The sequence below is a fragment of the Aegilops tauschii genome, chromosome 6, assembly GCF_002575655.3.
Source record: "Aegilops tauschii subsp. strangulata cultivar AL8/78 chromosome 6, Aet v6.0, whole genome shotgun sequence".
Lineage (NCBI taxonomy): Eukaryota > Viridiplantae > Streptophyta > Magnoliopsida > Poales > Poaceae > Aegilops > Aegilops tauschii.
Genome location: NC_053040.3, coordinates 173,032,191 through 173,058,840, shown reverse-complemented (window position 1 = coordinate 173,058,840; position 26,650 = coordinate 173,032,191).

Genomic DNA, 26,650 nt, shown 5'->3' with positions numbered 1-26,650 from the left:
ACATTTTTATAAAATGCCTAAATAATTTAAATTAAATTAAAACAAAAAAGAAAGTAAGTAAAAGAAAGAAAATAAAAAAAAGAGAAAGCAAACAAAAAAAGAGAGGAAGAACCCCCCCCCCCCACTGGGCCATCTCTGGCCCAGCTGGCCAGCCCAACTGGGCCAACCCCAGGCCCAGCCGACCACCCACTCCCCCCTTATCCACTCACCAACCCCCCACCCACTCCACCGACAGCCCCCACTCCCCCCCCGAAAAATCTCCCTCCTCTGCCTCCCCCGATCTGGATCGGGAGTAGACCACCGACGCCGCCGCCCCGGCCCCGTCGCCGACCGCCCCGTTGCCGTCGCCGGAGCACTCCCCCGCCGGCCTGCTTCCCCCTCCTCCCCTGCGCCGGTCGTCCCCGTCGCTCCTCCCCGCGCTCACTGCCTAGACCCCGCGCCCCCCCGTGAGGACCCCCCTCCTTCTCCTCTTCCCCACGCCCCGCCGGTGCGTGCCCGCACGCGCCCGCCGTGGCCGCGTCCGGCCACTGCGCACGCCCCGCCACCGCACCTCCTCCCGCAGCTCCGCCCGGCCTCGCCCCGTTCTGCCCCGTCGCGCACACCCGCACCTGGCCGTCGGCCCGCGCCCCCGCGGCCCCCTCCTTCGCTCTGGCCGCCGAGGCCTGCGCCCGTCGTGGCCTCACCCCGGCCGCCCCCTGTCCCGTCGCTGCGGCCTCCTTCCACCACGCGCAGGCGACGCCCCACGCCCATGGCCACCTCTGGCGCTCCGGCGCCCGCGCCCAGCTCCTCCCCTTCTGCCCTGCCGTGGCCTCGCCGCTGCCACGCCGGCGAACCCTCCCCCCTTGCCGTGGCCCCGGCTGGCCACGTCCAGGTCCAGCGCCCGCGCTTGCCCGCCCGGCGACCGAGCCCGTCCGCGCGCTCGTGCGCGCCCGCTCGTCCGTGCGCCCGCGCCCAGTATGGCCGAGCCCGGACAAGTCCGGTGCCCAAAGGGCCCGCCCCTGGCCTATGACAAATGGGGCCCAGCCCCAGAACGAAATATAAAAAAAGGAAATGAAAAAAATAAAAATAATAAAAATAATAATTAATTAATTAAGTAATTAATTAAGATAATTAATTAACTTATTTAATCATGTTAATATTAATTAATTAAGATTAATTAAACTAATAACTAATTAACTACTGATAATTAACTAACAGTCACTGGCAGGTGGGACCCACCTGTCAGGTTGACCAGGTCAACGGTCAACGTTGACTGCTGACATCAGCATGACATCATGCTGATGTCATAAATCCAAATTTCGAATTAAATTAAATAATTAATTAAATTCCAGAAATTAATAAATTCTTTTGAAAATCATATCTTTTAATCCATAACCCGGATGGAAATACTTTGTACATGAAAGTTGCTCAGAACGACGAGACGAATCCGGATACGCAGCCCGTTCGTCCGCCACACATCCGTAGCATAGCAAACCTGTAACATTTCACCTCTGGTTCATCTGTCCGAAAACGCAAAACATCGGGAATACTTTCCCGGATGTTCCCCCCTTCGCCGGTACCACCTACTGTCGCGTTAGGACACACCTTGCACTGCTCATTGTCATGTCACGCATCGTCATGCTTATGTTTGCATTGCATTTACTGTTTCTTCCCCCCTCTTCTCTCCGGTAGACTATGAGACCGACACTGCTGCTGCCTAGTTCGACTACGGAGTTGATGACCCCTCCTACTTGCCAGAGCAACCAGGCAAGCCCCCCCCCTTGATCACCAGATATCGCCTATTCTTCTCTATACTGCTTGCATTAGAGTAGTGTAGCATGTTACTGCTTTCCGATATCCTATCCTGATGCATAGCCTATCCTTGCTACTACTGTTGTTACCTTTACCTGCAATCCTACATGCTTAGTATAGAATGCTAGTTTTCCATCAGTGGCCCTACATTCTTGTCCGTCTGCTGTGCTATACTATCGGGCCGTGATCACCTGGGCGGTGATCACGGGTATATACTTATATACTATATACATGACACATGTGATGACTAAAGTCGGGTCGGCTCGTAGGAGTACCCGCAAGTGGATCTTTGTGGCGAAGCGACAGGGCAGGTTGAGACCACCCAGGAGAGAGGTGGGCCTGGCCCTGGTCGGCGTTCGCAGTTATTTAAATATAACATGCTTAACGAGTTCTGGGTATTTGATCTGAGTCTGGCCTTTTGGTCTATACGCACTAACCATCTACGCGGGAGTAGTTATGGGTATCCCGGCGTCGTGGTATCAGCCGAAGCCTTCGTGACGTCGGCGACTGAGTGGCGCGCGCCGTGTTGGACCGCTTTGACGTAACCGCCGTGATCGTGTGGGTTGCTAGGTCTGCTCGCGGCCGCGTTCGCAACGTGCAGGTGTGCTATGGGCGATGGGCCCAGACCCCTGTGCGCTTAGGATTAGACCGGCGTGCTGACCGCTCTGTTGTGCTTAGGTAGGGCTGCGACGTGTTGATCTTCCGAGGCCGGGCATGACCCAGGAAAGTGTGTCTGGCCGAATGGGATCAAGCGTGTTGGGTTATGTGGTGCACCCCTGCAGGGAAGTTTATCTATTCGAATAGCCGTGTCCCTCGGTAAAAGGATGACCCGGAGTTGTACCTTGACCTTATGACAACTAGAACCGGGTACTGAATAAAATACACCCTTCCAAGTGCCAGATACAACCCGGTGATCGCTCTCTAACAGGGCGACGAGGAGGGGATCGCCGGGTAGGATTATGCTATGCGATGCTACTTGGAGGACTTCAATCTACTCTCTTCTACATGCTGCAAGATGGAGATGGCCAGAAGCTTAGTCTTCGACAGGATTAGCTATCCCCCTCCTATTCTGGCATTCTGCAGTTCAGTCCACTGATATGCCCCTTTACACATATACCCATGCATATGTAGTGTAGCTCCTTGCTTGCGAGTACTTTGGATGAGTACTCACGGTTGCCTTTCTCCCTCTTTTTCCCCCTTTCGTCTCTACCTGGTTGCCGCAACCAGATGCTGGAGCCCAGGAGCCAGACGCCACCGTCGACGCCGACTCCTACGACACTGGAGGTGCCTACTACTACGTGCAGGCCGCTGACGACGACCAGGAGTAGTTAGGAGGATCCCAGGCAGGAGGCCTGCGCCTCGTTCGATCTGTATCCCAGTTTGTGCTAGCCTTCTTAAGGCAAACTTGTTTAACTTATGTCTGTACTCAGATTTTGTTGCTTCCGCTGACTCGTCTGTGATCGAGCACTTGTATTCGAGCCCTCGAGGCCCCTGGCTTGTATTATGATGCTTGTATGACTTATTTATGTTGTAGAGTTGTGTTGTGATATCTTCCCGTGAGTCCCTGATCTTGATCGTATACATTTGCGTGCATGATTAGTGTACGGTCAAATCGGGGGCGTCACAAGTTGGTATCAGAGCCGACTGCCTGTAGGAATCCCCCTTTCCACACTCCTTGGCCGAAGTCGAGTCTAGACATTACAAAAACTTTTACTAACATGGCTGTGTGTCTTACGGGCCCACGTCGCCATTGGGTGGTACTAGGACCTTTTACTCCTCGACCTTTACTCTGGGACTCTGAACTCTCTTCTACTCGGGTTAAACGAATTTACTAACTCTAACACTAGGATCCCGTGACCGCATTCACCCCAAAGTTGGATAAGCCATAGTTGTTTCTTAGAATAGTATTTTGAACAATTCACATACTGTCATTTGACTCCTTTGAAACGTCTTTGCTTTCAGATGGAACCCACGAGGCAGGTCGTGCGCCACACGACGGCCATTGGTGCCTCGGGATCACCGGCTGTGCTAGCTGAGATGATGACCTATCTGGGTTATCGCTGGCACCCTGAGTATACCGTCTACGAGGAGTACCAGGACTTTAACCAGGAGCAGTACCGTGCCATCTTCCACCTCTACTCGCGGGAGTATGACTCCACTACTGTGCTGCACACCGCTCATGGTGTTGGTGTGACCATCGATATGACTGTCCACGATGCTGCCTATGCTGCTCTGGCATGTCTTCGTGGAGAGTATCGGGAGTTGGACACCTCCCCTTTCAGGCACATTGCTATCGCATCCGATGTTGGTGCGGAGGGATACTACATTGCTGCCTACTCCACTGTCACCCGAGAGCCCTTCTACCATCAGAACCTGGTTCTGCATGCTGATGGGCTGGATCGAGCTAACCGAGCTCTTCGCCACGAGATGTACACCACCCGTCAGCACCTTTACCGTGCTCTGACGCTGCTGCACCCCTTTGTCCGATCTGGACAGCTACCGCGTACTGCGATCTACCCAGCCAGGACCGTGATGCCCCACGGTGTCGGTTGGCCAGAGGTGGGAGGCTACTCTCCTGCACTTGGTCCTCTTCTGCCACCTGAGCGTCGGGCTCTACACCTGAGTATCCACGGCCCCTAGTCTGCTGACGTGGAGGGCTATCCGTTGCCTCACTACCAGCTGTCGGGCTACGATTACCTCCACAGTACCTCTTGGGACTGATGTAGGCTTGCTTGTAGTGTTAGATGCATTCGCCGTGAGCCTGTGTGCCGCCTTTGTTGTCTTAGTCTGTGTACTGAACTCTGTGTACTGAACTCTATGCATGACCCCTTTTGTAAGTTATGCCGACTACTATGTAGTAGCTATCGTGCTCCTTTCATTATGCATGTTTCATCATGAATGATTCTTGTCCTTGCAAATTTCTCAATGCTGAACTACCCCTGTTATATATTAGCAGGATGGTTAGACCAGGTGGTCGTGGTAGTGGTGGCAATGCCCCACCACCACCTGAGTACATGGCTGGTATGATCCAGCAGTTCGAACTGAACCGCCAATTCATGGAAAATATGATGGCTCAGTTTCCTCGCCCCAATATGGACCAGCAACCAACCCCAGTAACTCTGCAGGATTTCATGCGCCTGAACCCAACTGTGTACCGCAGCTCAACTCAGCCTCTGGATGCTGATGACTGGCTCCGTGACATCACCTATGAGATGGAGTCTGCCAATGTAGCCCCTGCCAGCTACGTCAACTTTGCTTCCTTCTTTCTGAAGGGACCCGCAGCTCAATGGTGGGACAGCCACAGGCGTACTCTGCCAGCTGGAACAATCATCACCTGGCCAGACTTCCAAGCTGCTTTCCGTGCCCGCTTCATTCCTCAAGGAGTCATGGACCGGAAGAAGCGTGAGTTCCGCAACCTCACCCAAGGCAACAAAACTGTTGAAGCTTATCAACGGGAGTTTCTGGACTTGTCCCGCTATGCTGAAGAAGACATTGCAACTGATGCTCACAGACAGGAGAAGTTCCGTGATGGACTACAAGCTGACATCAAGCTCGCACTTCTAGTGCATGACTTCGCCGATTTCGCCACCTTGGTGAATAAGGCCATCAATGTCGAGACTGGTCTGCAGGAATACCAGATCTCTCAGAGGCGCAACCGTGACACGGGCTCATCTTCGGGCCCGCCCTCGCAGAACCGAAAGATATGGATCCCGAACAGCATGTACCGTCCAAATGCACCTGCTCCAAGGAAATCTTATGCTGCACCGCGTCTGCCTCCTCCACCATCTAGGCAGTCAAAGCTACCAGCTCCCCCACCTGGGGCTCATGTTCCCACTCCCGATAATGGTCTGTGCTACAAGTGTGGTCAATCGGGTCACTTTGCCAGGAACTGCTATCAGAATCAGAACCAGAATCAACTGGCCCTTCCAGCAGCTGGCCGTGGTAACAACCAGCCCCGCAACAACAATGCTAAGTCTTATGGTCGTGCTCATGCCAACCACGTTGATCTCAACGAAGCTCAAGACCAGCCTGCTACTGTGATGGGTACACTCCTCGTAAATTCAGTACCAGCATCCGTTTTATTTGATACAGGAGCATCCCATTCATTCATATCAGCAGAATTTGCATTCCTGCATGGCATTAAATACGAAGAGATGAACACTCCGCTAGTGGTACACACCCCTGCGGGCCAATGTCAAACCTCTATGGTTAGTCACGACGTTCCTGTTGAAATTGAAGGACTGGAATTTCTTGTCTCTCCCATCGTACTGAAGTCCTGTAGCATTGATCTCATTCTGGGAATGAATTGGTTAACAGCGCATACTGCTTCAATCGTTTGCACCACTAAGACCGTCCATCTGCTACACCCTTTAGATGAGATAGTTACTTACCAAGCCCATCTGGTGCAAAATGCCGAGGCAAGGCTCTATGCATTGAATGCATTGAACGCTGCACCACTCGAGGGCATTGAAAACATTCCCGTCGTGCGTGAATTCCTCCACGTCTTTCCTGAAGAACTTCCAGGGATTCCCCCTGCTAGAGCTGTCGAATTCATCATCGACTTGAAACCAGGCACCACTCCTATAGCCAAGCGACCCTACAAGATGCCGCCGCATGAACTCCTTGAGCTTAAGGAGGAAATCGACAATTCTCTTCGCAAAGGATTCATTCGCCCAAGTTGCTCTCCTTGGGGAGCACCTTCTCTCTTTATCAAGAAGAAGGATGGGACAAACCGATTAGTTCAAGACTACCGTCCTATAAACCAAGCTACCAATCAGAATAAATACCCTCTTCCTCGGATCAATGATCTGTATGATCAACTGGCGGGTTCGTCAGTGTTCTCTAAGCTCGACTTGAGATTGGGTTACCACCAGATCCGTGTTCGCAAAGAGGATATCCCAAAGACCGCCTTCGTGACCCGCTATGGTTCATACGAGTACACCGTCATGTCTTTCGGTTTAACCAATTCTCCAGCCACCTTCTCTCGTCTGATGAACTATATATTCATGGATTACCTCGACAAGTTCGTTGTGGTTTATCTGGATGATATCCTGGTATTTTCAAAGAACGAAGAAGAACATGCTGAACATCTTCGACTTGTGCTGGAAAAGCTACGAGAGGATCAACTATATGCCAAGTTATCCAAATGTGAATTCTGGCTACCGGAAGTAACCTATCTTGGGCATGTCATCTCTAAGGATGGTATTGCCGTCAACCCGAAACGAGTCCAGGCTATCCTTGATTGGACTCCTCCCAAGAACGTTAAGCAAGTCAGAAGTTTTCTCGGTCTCGCCAGCTATTGCCGTCGATTCGTCGAGAACTTCTCCAAGATCGCCAGGCCTCTGACTAACCTGTTGCATAAGGGCGTCAAGTTCCAATGGACAGACAAATGTCAGGAAAGTTTCCAGGCACTCAAAGACAAGTTGACTTCTGCCCCAGTTCTAGCTCCTCCTGATACTAAGAAGGACTTCATCATTTACTGCGACGCTTCCCGTCAAGGATTAGGCTGTGTCCTAATGCAAGACCGCAAAGTGATTGCTTATGCCTCTCGGCAATTGCGCCCTCACAAAGAGAACTACCCAGTTCACGACCTCGAACTTGCTGCTGTCATTCATGCGCTGAAGCAGTGGCGACATTACCTTCTCGGTAATCGTTGCGAGATCTTCACTGACCACCAAAGTCTGAAGTATCTGTTTACTCAGCCAGACCTGAACCTCCGTCAGCAGAGATGGATGGAGCTTGTTGCAGACTTTGACTTGGGTATTTCCTATACGCCAGGCAAGGCTAATGTAATGGCTGATGCCTTGAGCCGCAAGTCTTACTGCAACCACCTCCAGGTTCACAAAGTTCAGCCCTCGCTTGTTGAAGAATTCAGGAAGCTGAACCTCCATATTGTTCCTCCGGGTGCACTCTCTCCCCCTCCTAAGGAGTTTGGCAAGGTGAACCTCCACGTTGTTACCCAGGGTTCCCTCAATACCCTAGTTGCTAAACCAGATCTCGTGGATAGCATCAAAAGGCTACAGAAGTATGACTCTGAAGCCCACAAGATTAAGCGCTACCTCGCAGAAGGAAAGCCCTCATTCTTCACTATTGCTGAAGATGGCACCTTATACTTCAAGGGCCGCCTAGTGGTGCCATGTGCAGAGAAAAACCTGGATATGACACAGGAAGTTATGAAAGAAGCTCATGATACGCCTCTATGTATCCATCCTGGTAGTACAAAGATGTACCAAGACATCCGTCAGAGATTCTGGTGGTCTAATATGAAGCAAGACATTGCTCGTTATGTTGCTGAGTGTGACGTTTGCCGTCGTATCAAAGCAGAACATCAAAGGCCTGCTGGAACTCTGCAACCTATCTCTATTCCTAAATGGAAATGGGACCATGTTGAGATGGACTTCGTCACTGGATTTCCCAAATCACAGAAAGGTAATGATGCTATTCTTGTCGTCATTGACCGGCTTTCCAAAGTTGCACATTTTCTGGCGGTCAAAGAAACGATCACTGCTAGTCAGCTGGCAACGCTCTATATGTCCAGGATTGTTTCACTCCACGGTATTCCATTGGTTATCAGTTCAGACCGTGGCAGCTTATTCACTTCAAGATTCTGGGCAAGTTTCCAAGAAGCCATGGGAACTCATCTGTCATTCAGTACTGCGTTTCATCCTCAATCGCAAGGGCAAGTTGAACGCGTCAACCAAGTTCTCGAAGACATGCTTCGAGCTTGTGTTATTTCCTTCGGCAAGAAATGGGAGGAATCTCTCCCGTATGCTGAGTTCTCTTATCATAATAGCTATCAAGCTAGTCTGAAGATGGCCCCCTTCGAAGTGTTATATGGACGAAAGTCCCGAACCCCTCTGAACTGGTCAGAAACTGGGGAACGTCCACTCTTCGGTCTTGATATTATCCAACATGCCGAAGAACAAGTCCGCATTATTCGTGAGAATCTCAAGACTGCTCAGTCACGTCAGAAGAGTCAGTATGACCGTCATCATAAAGACATGGTCTATCAACCTGGCGAAAAGGCTTATATTCGAGTCACACCAATGAAGGGTGCTCACCGCTTCGGAATCAAGGGCAAACTAGCTCCTCGATATATTGGCCCATTCACTATTCTCGAAAGGCGTGGAAAAGTGGCATACCAACTGGAGCTTCCGCCGAACCTTTCTCAGGTTCACGATGTGTTCCATGTGTCACAGCTCCGCCGTTGCTTCAAGGACCCAATCCGAGCAGTGGATCATGAAGTGCTCGAATTGCAGCAAGACCTCTCCTATAAGGAGCATCCGGTCCGCATTCTCGACCAAGCTGAACGCCGCACACGTCAGAAGGCGATCAAGTTCCTCAAAGTCCAGTGGTCGCACCATTCTGAGGAGGAAGCCACTTGAGAACGCGAGGATCGCCTGCGTGATGAATACCCCGCACTGTTTCCTTCTACCTCCTAAATCTCGGGATGAGATTTCTTGTAGTGGAGGAGTTTTGTAACGCCCGGATAATCAAGCTACAGTAATCCCACGCTAATGGTGCCACGTCACCACAGTTACTGTTGCTAATCTACCGTTAGGTCAAACCGTTTCAAAATTCAAATTCAAAATTAAAGTCAGCGATAAAAGTTTTTCAAAATTTAAAACAAAAATGTTCGGGAGGTGCCATATTTTGCATAAGTAAATATGGTGTAGTAAACACATTTTTATAAAATGCCTAAATAATTTAAATTGAATGAAAACGGAAAAAAAAAGTAAGTAAAAGAAAGAAAAAAAAAAGAGAAAGCAAACAAAAAAGAGAGGAAGAAACCCCCCCCCCCACTGGGCCATCTGTGGCCCAGCTGGCCAGCCCAACTGGGCCAACCCCAGGCCCAGCCGGCCACCCACTCCCCCCCCCTTATCCACTCACCAACCCCCCACCCACTCCACCGACAGCCCCCACTCCCCCCCGAAAAATCTCCCTCCTCTGCCTCCCCCGATCTGGATCGGGAGGAGACCACCGACGCCGCCGCCCCGGCCCCGTCGCCGACCGCCCCGTTGCCGTCGCCGTTGGACGCCGTCGCCGGAGCACTCCCCCGCCGGCCTGCTTCCCCCTCCTCCCCTGCGCCGGTCGTCCCCGTCGCTCCTCCCCGCGCTCACTGCCCAGACCCCGCCCCCCCCCCCCCCGTGAGGACCCCCCTCCTCCTCCTCTTCCCCACGCCCCGCCGGTGCGTGCCCGCACGCGCCCGCCGTGGCCGCGTCCGGCCACGGCGCACGCCCCGCCACCGCACCTCCTCCCGCAGCTCCGCCCGGCCTCGCCCCGTTCTGCCCCGTCGCGCACACCCGCACCTGGCCGCCGGCCCGCGCCCCCAGGGCCCCCTCCTTCGCTCTGGCCGCTGAGGCCTGCGCCCGTCGTGGCCTCACCCCGGCCGCCCCCTGTCCCGTCGCTGCGGCCTCCTTCCCCCACACGCAGGCGACACCCCACGCCCATGGCCACCTCTGGCGCTCCGGCGCCCGCGCCCTGCTCCTCCCCTTCTGCCCTGCCGTGGCCTCGCCGCTGCCACGCCGGCGAACCCTCCCCCTTGCCGTGGCCCCGGCTGGCCGCGTCCAGGTCCAGCGCCCGCGCTCGCCCGCGCGGCGACCGAGCCCGTCCGCGCGCTCGTGCGCGCCCACGGCCGCACGTGCGCCCGCTCGCCCGCGCCCACTATGGCCGAGCCCGGACAAGTCCGGTGCCCAAAGGGCCCGGGCGGACATGTCCGCCCCTGGCCTATGACAAACGGGGCCCAGCCCCAGAACGAAATATAAAAAAAGGAAATGAAAAAATAAATAAATAAAAATAATAAAAATAATTAATTAATTAAGCAATTAATTAAGATAATTAATTAACTTATTTAATCATGTTAATATTAATTAATTAAGATTAATTAAACTAATAACTAATTAACCTAATTAACTAACCTAATTAACTACTGATAATTAACTAACAGTCACTGGCAGGTGGGACCCACCTGTCAGGTTGACCAGGTCAACGGTCAACGTTGACTGCTGACATCAGCATGACATCATGCTGATGTCATAAATCCAAATTTTGAATTAAATTAAATTCTAGAAATTAATAAATTCTTTTGAAAATCATATCTTTTAATCCGTAACCCGGATGGAAATACTTTGTACATGAAAGTTGCTCAGAACGACGAGACGAATCCGGATACGCAGCCCATTCGTCCGTCACACATCCGTAGCATAGCAAACCTGTAACATTTCACCTTCGGTTCATCTGTCCGAAAACGCAAAACATCGGGAATACTTTCCCGGATGTTCCCCCCCTTCGCCGGTACCACCTACTGTCGCGTTAGGACACACCTCGCACTGCTCATTGTCATGTCACACATCGTCATGCTTGTGTTTGCATTGTATTTACTGTTTCTTCCCCCCCTCTTCTCTCCGGTAGACTACGAGACTGACACTGCTGCTGCCCAGTTCGACTACGGAGTTGACGACCCCTCCTACTTGCCAGAGCAACCAGGCAAGCCCCCCCCTTGATCACCAGATATCGCCTATTCTTCTCTATACTGCTTGCATTAGAGTAGTGTAGCATGTTACTGCTTTCCGATATCCTATCCTGATGCATAGCCTATCCTTGCTACTACTGTTGTTACCTTTACCTGCAATCCTACATGCTTAGTATAGGATGCTAGTTTTCCATCAGTGGCCCTACATTCTTGTCCGTTTGCTATGCTATACTATCGGGCCGTGATCACCTGGGCGGTGATCACGGGTATATACTTATATACTATATACATGACACATGTGATGACTAAAGTCGGGTCGGCTCGTAGGAGTACCCGCAAGTGGATCTTTGTGGCGGAGCGACAGGGCAGGTATTTAAATATAACACGCTTAACGAGTTCTGGGTATTTGATCTGAGTCTGGCCTTTTGGTCTATACGCACTAACCATCTACGCGGGAGTAGTTATGGGTATCCCGGCGTCGTGGTATCAGCCGAAGCCTTCGTGACGTCAGCGACTGAGTGGCGCGCGCCGTGTTGGACCGCTTTGACGTAACCGCCGTGATCGTGTGGGTTGCTAGGTCTGCTCGCGGCCGCGTTCGCAACGTGCAGGTGTGCTATGGGCGATGGGCCCAGACCCCTGTGCGCTTAGGATTAGACCGGCATGCTGACCGCTCTGTTGTGCTTAGGTAGGGCTGCGACGTGTTGATCTTCCGTGGCCGGGCATGACCCAGGAAAGTGTGTCTGGCCGAATGGGATCAAGCGTGTTGGGTTATGTGGTGCACCCCTGCAGGGAAGTTTATCTATTCGAATAGCCATGTCCCTCGGTAAAAGGACGACCCGGAGTTGTACCTTGACCTTATGACAACTAGAACCGGATACTGAATAAAATACACCCTTCCAAGTGCCAGATACAACCCGGTGATCGCTCTCTAACAGGGCGACGAGGAGGGGATCGCCGGGTAGGATTATGCTATGCGATGCTACTTGGAGGACTTCAATCTACTCTCTTCTATATGCTGCAAGATGGAGATGGCCAGAAGCGTAGTCTTCGACAGGATTAGCTATCCCCCTCCTATTCTGGCATTCTGCAGTTCAGTCCACTGATATGCCCCTTTACACATATACCCATGCATATGTAGTGTAGCTCCTTTCTTGCGAGTACTTTGGATGAGTACTCACGGTTGCCTTTCTCCCTCTTTTTCCCCCTTTCCTCTCTACCTGGTTGCCGCAACCAGATGCTGGAGCCCAGGAGCCAGACGCTACCGTCGACGCCGACTCCTACGACACTGGAGGTGCCTACTACTACGTGCAGGCCGCTGACGATGACCAGGAGTAGTTAGGAGGATACCAGGCAGGAGGCCTGCGCCTCATTCGATCTGTATCCCAGTTTGTGCTAGCCTTCTTAAGGCAAACTTGTTTAACTTATGTCTGTACTCAGATTTTGTTGCTTCCGTTGACTCGTCTGTGATCGAGCACTTGTATTCGAGCCCTCGAGGCCCCTGGCTTGTATTATGATGCTTGTATGACTTATTTATGTTGTAGAGTTGTGTTGTGATATCTTCCCGTGAGTCCCTGATCTTGATCGTACACATTTGCGTGCATGAGTAGTGTACGGTCAAATCGGGGGCGTCACAATTGATGACCCACAAGTATAGGGGATCTATCGTTGTCCTTTCGATAAGTAAGAGTGTCGAACCCAACGAGGAGCAGAAGCAAATGATAAGCGGTTTTCAGCATGGTATTCTCTGTAAGCACTGAAATTATAGGTAACAGATGGTTTTGTGATAAGATAATTTGTAACGGGTAACAAGTAACAAAAGTAAATGAAGTGTAGCAAGATGGCCCAATCCTTTTTGTAGCAAAGGACAAGCCTGGACAAACTCTTATATAGAGAAAAGCGCTCCCGAGGACACATGGGAATTATCGTCAAGCTAGTTTTCATCACATTCATATGATTCGTGTTCGGTACTTTGATAATTTGATATGTGGGTGGACCGGTGCTTGGGTGCTGCCCTTACTTGGACAAGCATCCCACTTATGATTAACTCCTATTGCAAGCATCCGCAACTACAAAAGAAGTATTAAGGTAAACCTAACCATAGCATGAAACATATAGATCCAAATCAGCCCCTTACGAAGCAACGCATAAACTAGGGTTTAAGCTTCTGTCACTCTAGCAACCCATCATCTACTTATTACTTCCCAATGCCTTCCTCTAGGCCCAAATAATGGTGAAGCGTCATGTAGTCGACGTTCACATGACACCACTAGAGGAGAGACAACATACATCTCATCAAAATATCGAACGAATACCAAATTCACATGACTACTAATAGCAAGACTTCTCCCATGTCCTCAGGAACAAACGTAATTACTCACAAAGCATATTCATGTTCATAATCAGAGGATATTAATATGCATAATGGATCTGAACATATGATCTTCCACCAAATAAACCAACTAGCATCAACTACAAGGAGTAATCAACACTACTAGCAACCCACAGGTACCAATCTGAGGCTTTGGGACAAAGATTGGATACAAGAGATGAACTAGGGTTTGAGAGGAGATGGTGCTGGTGAAGATGTTTATGGAGATTGGCCCCCTCCCGATGGGAGGAGCGTTGGTGATGATGATGGCGATGATTTCCCCCTCCCGAAGGGAAGTGTCCCCGGCAGAACAGCTCGGCCAGAGCCCTAGATTGGTTCCGCCAAGGTTCCGCCTCGTGGCGGCGGAGTTTCTTCCCGAAAGCTTGCTTATGATTTTTTCTCGGACGAAAGACTTCATATAGCAGAAGATGGGCACCGGAGGGCCAACAGGGGGCCCACGAGGCAGGGGGCGCGCCCAGGGGGGTAGGGCACGCCCCCACCCTCGTGCCCAGGGTGTGGGTCCCCTCTGGTATTTTCTTCGCTCAGTATTTTTTATTATTTCCAAAAATAACTTCCGTGGAGTTTCGGGACTTTTGGAGCTGTGCAGAATAGGTCTGTAATATTTGCTCCTTTTCCTGCCCAGAATTCCAGCTGCCGGCATTCTCCCTCTTTATGTAAACCTTCCAAAATAAGAGAGAATAGGCATAAGTATTGTGACATAATGTGTAATAACAGCCCATAATGCAATAAATATCAATATAAAAGCATGATGCAAAATGGACGTATCAACTCCCCCAAGCTTAGACCTCGCTTGTCCTCAAGCGGAAGCCGATAACGATAAATATGTCCACATGTTTAGAGATAGAGGTGTCGATAAAATAAAATACGGACATGAGGGCATCATGATAAATCTTATAACAGCAACACACACACACACACACACATATATATATATATATATATATTGTCATATGATCTCTTATGCTCAAGTAATAATCTATTCACAATGTCAAGTATGAATCAGAAACTTCATTGAGAACTAACAAACTTTAAACTCAGTCATTGAGGCAATTGCAATTTATCATAACATCGGAAAGAGTCTATGTAAGAGCTTTTCAGCAAGTCCACATACTCAACTATCATTTAGTCTTTCACAGTTGCTAAACTCACGCAATACTTGTGGTTACGGAGTTTTAATCGGACAAAGAGAAAGATAGGGGCTTATAGTTTCGCCTCCCAACCTTTTACCTCAAGGGTAATGTCAACAATAATAGATCATGCTAACTTACATCCAATTAGATATATATATATATCAAGATCTTTCTAACACACTGTGCTTGCCAAAGGATAAAATGTAAAAAGGAAAGGTGAAGATCACCATGACTCTTGCATAAGGGTAAGAGATAAAAGTAAAAGATAGGCCCTTCGCAGAGGGAAGCAGAGGTTGTCATGCGCTTTCATGGTTGGATGCACGAAATCTTAATGCAAAAGAACTTCACTTTATATTGCCACTTGTGATATGGACCTTTATTATGCAGTTCGTCGCTTTTATTTCTTCCATATCACAAGATCGTATAAAGCTTATTTCCTCCACACTAATAAGCCATACATATTTAGAGAGCAATTTTTATTGCATGCACCGATGACAACTTACTTGAAGGATCTTACTCAATCCATAGGTAGATATGGTGGACTCTCGTGGCAAAACTGGGTTTAAGGGAATTTGGAAGCACAAGTAGTATCTCTACTTGGTGCAACGAATTGGCTAGCATGAGAGGGAAAGGCAAGCTCAACATGTTGGATGATCCATGACAATATAGTTTATTTACGATATAAGAAAACATAACCCATTACGTTGTCTTCCTTGTCCAACATCAACTCTTTAGCATGTCATATTTTAATGAGTGCTCGCTCACAATCATAAAAGATGTCCAAGATAGTATATTTATATGTGAAACCTCTATTTCTTTATTACTTCCTATTAATTGCAAGGATGACCAAAACTATGTTTGTCAACTCTCAACAACTTTTAATCATCATACTCTTTCTATGTGAAGTCATTACTCTCCATAAGATCAATATGATCTCTTTGTTTCTTTTTATTCTTTCTCTTTTCTTTAATTCCCTCAAGATCATAACATGAAAATCAAGCCCTTGACTCAACACCAATCTTTATTATATAGCTCACAGACTCGATTACATAGAGGGATCATAAAGCAAAACTCAAAACTAAATCATACTAAAACTTTATTCTACTAGATCAAGATATTACTAACGGATCGAACTAAGAAAAAGGTAAAGATAGGAGTGTGATGGTGATACGATACCGGGGCACCTCCCCCAAGCTTGGCAGTTGCCAAGGGGAGTGCCCGTACCAGATACTTAGTTTTCCTTTTTCGAAGGAGGTGATGATGGAGTTGTTGATGATGACAGTTGTGTCTTTAGCTTCTTCATACTGTAATTGAGAAGAGCAATTTCCTCCCTTAAATCATCGACCTCCGATTCCAGCTTCAAGATCTTGTCACATAAATCTCCTTTGCTTTTCTGCCGAAAACGAGAAGGAATAGATCGGTTGTTAGATAGTTTAGCCCTCTTAGGGAGACTAGATTTCTTGAACTTCACGTGCATATCCCCAGGTTGAGGTAGAGGGACATCCTCCTCCTCCGAACTTGAATCATTGATCCTCATCAAATGAGCATCCTCCTCCTCATCCGTAGTTCGACCACAAGGAGATAGATCCCCATAGGTCTTTGGGTCAGCAATGAGGTGTGAGACATAGCTCTCTCCGTCGGAATCCTGAGATGACATCTTGCTCCAAATCTGCTACAGAAACAGCTTGAAACAAAAACAGAGGATAATTGCGTGATACGGTGGTCAAAACCTTCGGGAGATTATATAATGAATTTTTACCGACCAAAATAAGTATCGTGCAAGAAAACAGAGTCCGGAGATCACATGAGGTGTCCACGAGGTAGGGGGCGCGCCCAGGGGGTAGGGCGCACCCTCCACCCTCGTGGAGGCCTCGTGTCCTTCCCGGACTGCTTCTTATTTTCCTATTTTCTTAAATATTCCAAAACGGAGAAAAAATGCCATTAGAACTATTTTGGAGTCGGTTTACTTACCGTACCACATACCTATTCCTTTTCGGAGTCTGAAACGTTCCGGAAAGTGTCCCTTATGTAGTCCTCCGGGGTTACGGTTTCAATAATATTAGTTTCAACATTTATGGGATTACCTGAGATATAATGTTTGATTCTTTGACCATTCACCACCTTTGGATTTGTGCCTTCGAAGTTGTTGATTTTTATGGCACAAGAACGATAGTCCTCCTCGATAATGTATGGACCTTCCCATTTAGAGAGAAGCTTTCCTGCAAAAAATCTTAAACGAGAGTTGTATAGCAACACATAATCACCTACATTAAACTCACGCTTTTGTATCCTTTTGTCATGCCATCTTTTAACCTTTTCTTTAAACAACTTGGCATTCTCATAAGCCTGGGCTCTCCATTCATCAAGTGAGCTAATGTCAAATAACCTCTTCTCACCGGCAAGTTTGAAAACATAATTGAGCTCTTTAATAGCCCAATATGCCTTATGTTCTAATTTGAGAGGTAAGTGACATGCTTTTCCATAAACCATTTTATACGGAGACATACCCATAGGATTTTTATATGCAGTTCTATAGGCCTATAATGCATCATCAAGTTTCTTGGACCAATTCTTTCTGGATCTATTAACAGTCTTTTGCAAAATTAATTTGAGCTCTCTGTTACTCAATTCTACTTGACCACTAGACTGTGGGTGATAAGGAGATGCAGTTCTATGATTAACATCATACTTGGCAAGCATTATACGAAAGGCACCATGAATGAAATGTGAACCACCATCAGTCATTAAATATCTAGGGACTCCAAACCTTGGAAAAATAACTTCTTTAAGCATCTTAATAGAGGTGTTATGATCAGCACTACTAGTTGGAATAGCTTCTACCCACTTAGTAACGTAATCAACAACAACTAAAATATGAGTATATCCATTAGAGGCAGGAAACGGTCCCATATAATCAAAGCCCCAAACATCAAATGGTTCAATAACAAGTGAATAATTCATAGGCATTTCTTGACGTCTACTAATATTACCAATTCTTTGACATTCATCACAAGATAAGACAAACTTACGAGCATCCTTGAAGAGAGTAGGCCAATAAAAACCGGATTGCAATACCTTATGCGCATTTCTGTCTCCAGCGTGGTGTCCTCCATAAGCTTCGGAGTGACACTTGCGTAGTATCTGTTCCTTTTCATGCTTAGGTACACAACGTATAATAACACCATCTACTCCTTCTTTATAAAGGTGTGGGTCATCCCAGAAGTAATGTCTTAAATCATAGAAAAACTTTTTCTTTTGCTGGTATGTGAAACTAGGTGGTATACATTTAGCAACAATGTAATTAGCATAATCAGCATACCATGGAGCAGTACGAGAAGCATTTATGACATTTAATTGTTCATCAGGAAAGCTATCATCAATAGGTAGTGGGTCATCAAGAACATTCTCTAACCTAGACAAGTTGTCTGCAATGGGGTTCTCAGTTCCCTTTCTATCAATAATATGTAAATCAAATTCTTGTAACAAGAGAACCCATCTAATAAGTCTAGGTTTAGCATCTTTCTTTTCCATAAGATATTTAATAGCAGCATGATCCGTGTGAATAGTTGCTTTAGAATCAACAATATAAGGTCTAAACTTATCACAAGCAAATACAACTGCTAAGAATTCTTTTTCAGTAATGGCATAATTTCTCTGGGCATTGTCTAGAGTTTTACTATGATATTGAATGACATTTAATTTCTTATAACCTCTTTGCCCTAGAACAGCACCTACATCATAATCACTAGCATCACACATAATTTCAAAGGGTAAATTCCAGTCAGGTGGCTGAACAATAGGTGCAGAGATTAATGCTTTCTTAAGTATTTCAAATGCTTCTACACAATTATCATCAAAGACAAAAGGTATATCTTTTTGTAAGAGTTTAGTCAGGGGCCGAGAAATTTTTGAGAAGTCCTTAATGAACCTCCTATAAAAACCGGCATGACCAAGGAAACTTCTTATACCTTTGATGTCCTTGGGACATGGCATCTTTTCAATAGCATCAACTTTAGCTTTATCAACTTCAATGCCTCTTTTAGAAATTTTATGCCCCAAGACAATGCCTTCATTAACCATAAAGTGGCACTTCTCCCAATTCAAGACAAGATTAGTTTCTTCACATCTCTGCAAAACTCGATCAAGGTTGCTCAAACAATCATCAAAAGAGGATCCATAAACGGAGAAATCGTCCATGAAAACCTCACAAATCTTTTCACAAAAATCAGAGAATATAGCCATCATGTATCTTTGAAAGGTAGCAGGTGCATTACATAAACCAAAAGGCATACGTCTATAAGCAAAAGTACCGAAAGGGCAAGTAAAAGTGGTCTTTGCTTGATCATCAGCTGACACGAGTATTTGAGAGAAACCAGAATAACCATCTAGAAAGCAAAAATGTGTGTGTTTGGATAATCTTTCTAGCATTTGATCAATGAATGGCAAGGGGTAATGATCTTTGTTAGTGGATTTGTTTAATTTACGGAAATCAATTACCATCCTATAACCTGTAATAATTCTTTGCGGAATCAATTCATCTTTATCATTAGGAACGACAGTAATACCTCCCTTCTTAGGGACACAATGGACAGGACTTACCCACTGAGTATCAGCAACAGGATAAATTATACCTGCCTCAAGGAGCTTTAATATTTCCTTTCTTACCACTTCTTTCATCTTAGGATTTAACCGTCGCTGGTGATCAATAAATGGTTCGGCGTCTTTCTCCAGATTTAGTTTGTGTTGACATAGAGTGGGACCAATGCCCTTAAGATCATCAAGAGTCTATCCAATAGCAGCACGGTGCTTCTTCAGAGTTTTCAATAATTTTTCTTCCTCCTTCTCTGAAAGGTTAGCACTAATAATAACAGGATATATCTTCTTTTCATCAAGATAAGCATATTTAAGATTATCAGGTAAAGGTTTAAGCTCAAACACGGGATCACCCTTGGGTGGAGGAGGATTCCCTAGGATTTCAACAGGCAAATTGTGTTTCGGAATGGGTCCTTGTTTAAAGAATACTTCATCTATTTCCCTTCTTTCATTTATAAACATATCATTTTCATGGTCTAGCAAATATTGTTCTAAAGCAAGACCAATAATTTCATCCTTACTAGGCAATTCCTCTTCACGGTGTTGTCTACGAAATTTAGAAAAATTAAACTCATGAGACATATCACCCAAACCAATAGTAACAACATCCTTTTCGTAGTCTATCTTAGCATTAACAGTGTTCAAGAAGGGTCTACCAAATATAATGGGACAAAAGCTATCTTGTGGGGAACCAAGAACAAGAAAATCAGCAGGATATTTAGTTTTCCCACACAAGACTTCAACATCTCTAACAATCCCAATTGGTGAAATAGTATCTCTATTAGCAAGTTTAATTGTGACATCAATATCTTCTAACTCAGCGGGTGCAATATCATGCATAATTTCTTTGTATAAAGAGATAGGTATTGCACTAGCACTAGCACCCATATCACACAAGCCATGATAACAATGATCTCCTATTTTAACACAAATAACAGGCATGCCTACCACAGGTCTATGTTTATCTTTAGCACCAGGTTTAGCAATTCTAGCAGTTTCATCACAGAAATAAATAACATGCGCATCAATATTATCAGCCAAGAGATCCTTAACAATAGCAATATTAGGTTCAACTTTAACTTGCTCAGGAGGTGCATAAGTTCTAATATTACTTTTACGAACCACAGTTGAAGCTTTAGCATGATCCTTTATCCTAACAAGGAAGGGTGGTTTCTCAACATAAGTAGTAGGAACAATAGGATCATTATAAGTGATAGTCTTTTCTTCAACTTTAATAGGTTCAACTACTTTTACTTCAACGGGAGGATTGTATTTAAACCACTTCTCCTTAGGGAGATCAACGTGAGCAGAAAAAGATTCACAAAAAGAAGCTACTATCTCAGAGTCAAGTCCATATTTAGTGCTAAATTTACGGAAAACATCGGTATCCATAAAAGATTTAACACAATCAAACTTAGATGTTATACCTGACTATTTACCTTCGTCGAGATCCCAATCTTCAGAGTTGCGTTTAATTCTTTCCAATAAATTCCATTTGAATTCAATAGTCTTCATCATAAAAGAACCAGCACAAGAAGTATCGAGCATGGAGATTGTTGTCAGAAAGCCGAGCATAAATTTTTTGAATAATCATTTCTTTTGAGAGCTCATGATTGGGGCATGAATATAACATTGACTTAAGCCTCCCCCAAGCTTGAGCAATGCTTTCTCCTTCGCGAGGCCAAAAATTATATATATAATTACGATCACGATGAACAAGATGCATAGGATAAAACTTCTGATGAAATTCCAATTTCAATCGCTTATAGTCCCATGATCCCATATCATCACATAGCTTATACCATGTCAATGCATCTCCCTTCAAAGATAAAGGGAAGACCTTCTTCTTGATAACATCATCGGGCATACCTGCAAGCTTAAATAATCCACAAACTTCATCCACATAGATTAAGTGTAAATCGGGATGCAATGTTCCATCTCCTGTAAAAGGATTAGCTAGCAGTTTCTCTATCATACCCAAAGGAATTTCAAAGTAAACATTTTCATTTTTAGTAGGTTCAGTAGGTTGAGGAGCAACTCTTTGCTCTACTAGTCGAGGTGAAGATACCCCGAACAAGCCCCTCAAAGGATTACTTTCCATAGTAACAAGTGACAGTAAATTTCAGCACACTATATAAATTTTTCCTTACCAAATTCCACCTACCAAAGACGCTTCACTCCCCGGCAACGGCACCAAAAAAGAGTGTTGATGACCCACAAGTATAGGGGATCTATCGTAGTCCTTTCGATAAGTAAGAGTGTCGAACCCAACAAGGAGCAGAAGGAAATGATAAGCGGTTTTCAGCAAGGTATTCTCTGCAAGCACTGAAATTATAGGTAACAGATGGTTTTGTGATAAGATAATTTGTAACGGGTAACAAGTAACAAAAGTAAATAAAGTGCAGCAAGGTGGCCCAATCCTTTTTGTAGCAAAGGACAAGCCTGGACAAACTCTTATATAGAGAAAAGTGCTCCCGAGGACACATGGGAATTATCGTCAAGCTAGTTTTCATCACATTCATATGATTCGCGTTTGGTACTTTGATAATTTGATATGTGGGTGGACCGGTGCTTGGGTGCTGCCCTTACTTGGACAAGCATCCCACTTATGATTAACTCCTATTGCAAGCATCCGCAACTACAAAAGAAGTATTAAGGTAAACCTAACCATAGCATGAAACATATAGATCCAAATCAGCCCCTTACGAAGCAACGCATAAACTAGGGTTTAAGCTTCTGTCACTCTAGCAACCCATCATCTACTTATTACTTCCCAATGCCTTCCTCTAGGCCCAAATAATGGTGAAGTGTCATGTAGTCGACGTTCACATGACACCACTAGAGGAGAGACAACATACATCTCACCAAAATATCGAACGAATACCAAATTCACATGACTACTAATAGAAGGACTTCTCCCATGTCCTTAGGAACAAACGTAATTACTCACAAAGCATATTCATGTTCATAATCAGAGGAGTATTAATATGCATAATGGATCTGAACATATGATCTTCCACAAAATAAACCAACTAGCATCAACTACAAGGAGTAATCAACACTACTAGCAACCCACAGGTACCAATCTGAGGCTTTGGGACAAAGATTGGATACAAGAGATGAACTAGGGTTTGAGAGGAGATGGTGCTGGTGAAGATGTTGATGGAGATTGGCCCCCTCCCGATGAGAGGAGCATTGGTGGTGACGATGGCGATGATTTCCCCCTCCCGGAGGGAAGTGTCCCCGGCAGAACAGCTCCGCCAGAGCCCTAGATTGGTTCCGCCAAGGTTCCGCCTCGTGGCGGCGGAGTTTCTTCCCGAAAGCTTGCTTATGATTTTTTCTCGAACAAAAGACTTCATATAGCAGAAGATGGGCACCGGAGGGCCAACAGGGGGCCCACGAGGCAGGGGGCTCGCCCCCACCCTCGTGCCCAGGGTGTGGGTCCCCTCTGGTATTTTCTTCGCTCAGTATTTTTTTATTTCCAAAAATAACTTCCGTGGAGTTTCAGGACTTTTGGAGCTGTGCAGAATAGGTCTCTAATATTTGCTCCTTTTCCAGCTGCCGGCATTCTCCCTCTTTATGTAAACCTTGCAAAATAAGAGAGAATAGGCATAAGTATTGTGACATAATGTGTAATAACAGCCCATAATGCAATAAATATCAATATAAAAGCATGATGCAAAATGGACGTATCAATTATTCCTATGAGTAGAGCTTGGAACATTCTTAATTGGAATATTTGGGTGATAAATGATGATAAAAAGTGGCGTGCTGTAGCAAATAAAATCCCATAGTTATACTGCTCTATTCTCACTACTCAGGAAACTAAAAGACAACATTCTGACAGCTGAAATGTCAAAAGTTTATGTCCCAAGAAACTGAACAAGTTTGATTATCTCCCATCCCGTGGTACCTTTGGTGGCCTTTTAACGGCACGGAATGACTAACTCTTCTCTAGTAGAACACTTTGGGAAAATAAATTCTCCCTCTCTATTGAGTTTACATCCAAACTTAATGGGGAACAGTGGATACTTACAAACATCTATGGTCCCTGTCAAGCAGATAGTAGAATTTTTTTAATTGGCTTCAGAATATTCAGCTTGAGGATGGCACTAATTGTCCGGTTTTGGGGATCAACTATGTTAGATATCCAAGTAACAAGGAGGGGAAATATCCAGGACATGATGTTATTAATGAAGCTGTCAGCAATAATTGAGATTCCACTAAAATGCGGGAACTTCACCTAGAGTAATATGCAGGAGGCTCCTTTACTTGAGAAGATTGATTGGTTTTTTTCTTCAAAGGCATGGAATCTTTGTTTCCCAAATTCCTTGGCCATACCTCTGGACAGATGCAGTTCAGGTCATGTACCTTCTGTTCTCAAAATTGGTACATCCATTCCAAAATCCTGGATTTTCATATTTGAAAATTACTCGTTGGAGCACCAGGATTTTAAAGAGGTTGTCAAGAGTATTTGGGAGCAACCTGTTGATGAATAGGACAATACTAAAATGATTATATCAAAGTTTAAAAGGCTCGAGAAGGGACTCAAGAACTAGAGGAAAAATCTCTCTGACCTCAAAAGTACCATCTCAAACACGAATGCAATTATTTTGCTTCTTGATACTATTGAGGAATATAGACCACTTGGTCCAGAAGAGAAGGAAGGTAGGATATCCTGAAAGAACACCTAGAAAATATCCTTCATTGCCAGAAACTCTATTGGAAACAGAGGGATACCATAAGATCTATTAAATTTGGAGAGTCAAATACCAAATTCTTTCAGGCTAAGGCCACCATCAAACATAGAAACAATCATATTGCCAAAGCTGCTATTTTTATAGAGCTTTTCATGCTAGACAAGGTCAACCCTCTTCTACTGCAAATCCTCTACTACTTCACACTCTCCTCCACTCAATTGATCATCTTCAGGAGCTAGAGTTACCTTTACTCATGCAGAAATTGATGAGGTGGTAAATAACCTACCAACAAACAAATCACCTAGTCCTGATGGATTTAATGCTGCATATTTAAAAGCCTGCTAGGATATTGTGGCCTCTGATTTTTACAAGCTGGTGAAAGATTTTTATGAAGGCAAGGTCAATATTCAGAGTATCAACTACTCTTTCATTACCCTTATCCAAAAAAGGATGCAACTAAGGTCCCTAGAGATTATAGACCCATATCACTACTTAACTGTACCTTGAAGATCATCACCAAACTTCTAGAAAATAGACTGCAGAAATATATTCTCAGCATGATTCACAACAAACAATATGGCTTTCTGAATAACAGATGCATTCAAGATTGTCTAGCATGGTCTTATGGATTTTTACACCAATGTCACCATTCCAAGAAAGAGATTGTGCTTTTCAAGTTGGAGTTTCAGAAATCATTTTATATGTTGAGTTGAACCATGACACCATTATTGAAATATTGTTAGCTAGGGGTTTTGGACCCAAGTGGATAATGTGGATTAAGCTCATCTATGGTACTTGTTATTCTTCTGTGCTACTGAATGGGGTTCGAGGAAAATAGTTCCTCTGTAAAAGAGGGGTCAGACAAGGTGATCCCCTGTCACCACTGTTTTTTTCATTGCAGCAGTTTTGCTTCGATCTATGCTTAATGAGGCCAAGGAAAACCAACTCATCCACCCCCTACCTTCCATACCTCTTGTCCAGAATTCCCTGTCATACAATATATAGATGATACCATACTTGTGCTTCTTGCCGATCCTATTCAATTGTAGCACATAAAAAATTTCTTGCTTCACTTTGTTGCTTATACCGGGTTACAAGTCAATTATTCCAAATCCACCATTGTATGCATTAACACCCTTGATCATCTCATGCATAGACTTTCCACATTACTGGGATGCCACATTGATCAACTGCCACTTCCTTATTTGGTTCTCCCTTTAAGTCTCCATGAACCTAAAATTGAAGATTTTGCACCTCTGCTTAAAAGGATTGCCTCTAGAATTGATGGTTGTGCTACACTCCTATCCTCAGGAGACAAACACACTTATTAAGTTAGTGTTTTCTAGCTTGCCTATCTTCTTCATGTGCTCTATCTCAATTCCCAAAGCAGTTATTCATCAGATCAACCTATATCTAAAACACTGCTTCTGGAGAAAGTATGGATTTGAGGAAAAAATGATGGCTTTGATTTCTTGGGACAAGGTATGCTGCCCAAATCACATGGAGGACTATGAATTCATGATGTTGTTACACATAACCAGGCCTTGCTGAGGAAACATCTCCATAAGTTCTTGAATAGACAAGATATCCCCCGGTTCAAAATCATTTGGGAGTCTTATTACTCTAAAAGTGTGCCTAGTTCAAAGCATGTGGGATCTTTCTAGTGGAGAGATGCTCTTAAACTCTTGCCCACTTACAAACAACACCATGTGTGTGTTCTTGGTGATGAAATACGGTTCACTTCGGATTTGGTCTGATAGATGGAGAGAGCACAACTTGGAACACAAATTTCCTGAGTTACACTCTTTTTATATCAACCCTGAGGTTTCTCTACAACAAGTGTGTGTGCCATTGAAAGCACACCAACAATTATTACTCATCATCTCTGCAGTATTCATGGAAGAGCAACTGTTACTCCTCTATGAATATGTATAAAGCTATGGTGGGATCCAGCGTTGTTCATCATGTATTGAAGCAGCTTTGGAAATGCTCAGCCAAACTTAGGCACAAGATCTTCTTTTGGCTACTACTCTATGACAAAGTCAACACTAGAGATCTGTTGGATAGAAAATCTATGTACCTAGAAGATTACAATTGTGTCTCATGGAATGATAAGGTTGAAGAAATTTTTATGCATCTATTTTGGGACTGCCCATTTGCTGGAGAATGTTGGGACCATATTATTCCCCACAGGAAACGGGTTATATCTTGCTATGATGAAATCTGCATCAATGCTTCAGTACTGCCTAAAGAGATTGCTCTCAATATTATAGCCATGGGTTGCTGGGGCATATGGTCAGTTCGAAATGACAAAATCTTCAGAAAAACAGCCCTTCGTATCCAAATTTGGAAGTTCTATCTAAAGACAGGAATTTCCGGTGCATCTCTCAGAGCTAGGCCTACTAAAGCCCAAAAGTTTTAGTACTGGTTAGAGAATCTACAACCGGACTTGGTAAATCCGGCCCCTCAAACGCCAGCGGACGCGCCCGGGCGCGTCCGCACACACTGACCGGCATGCCTCAAATTAGCTACTCTGCATCTGAGTCTCTCATTTTTCAACCCCTAGATCCATACA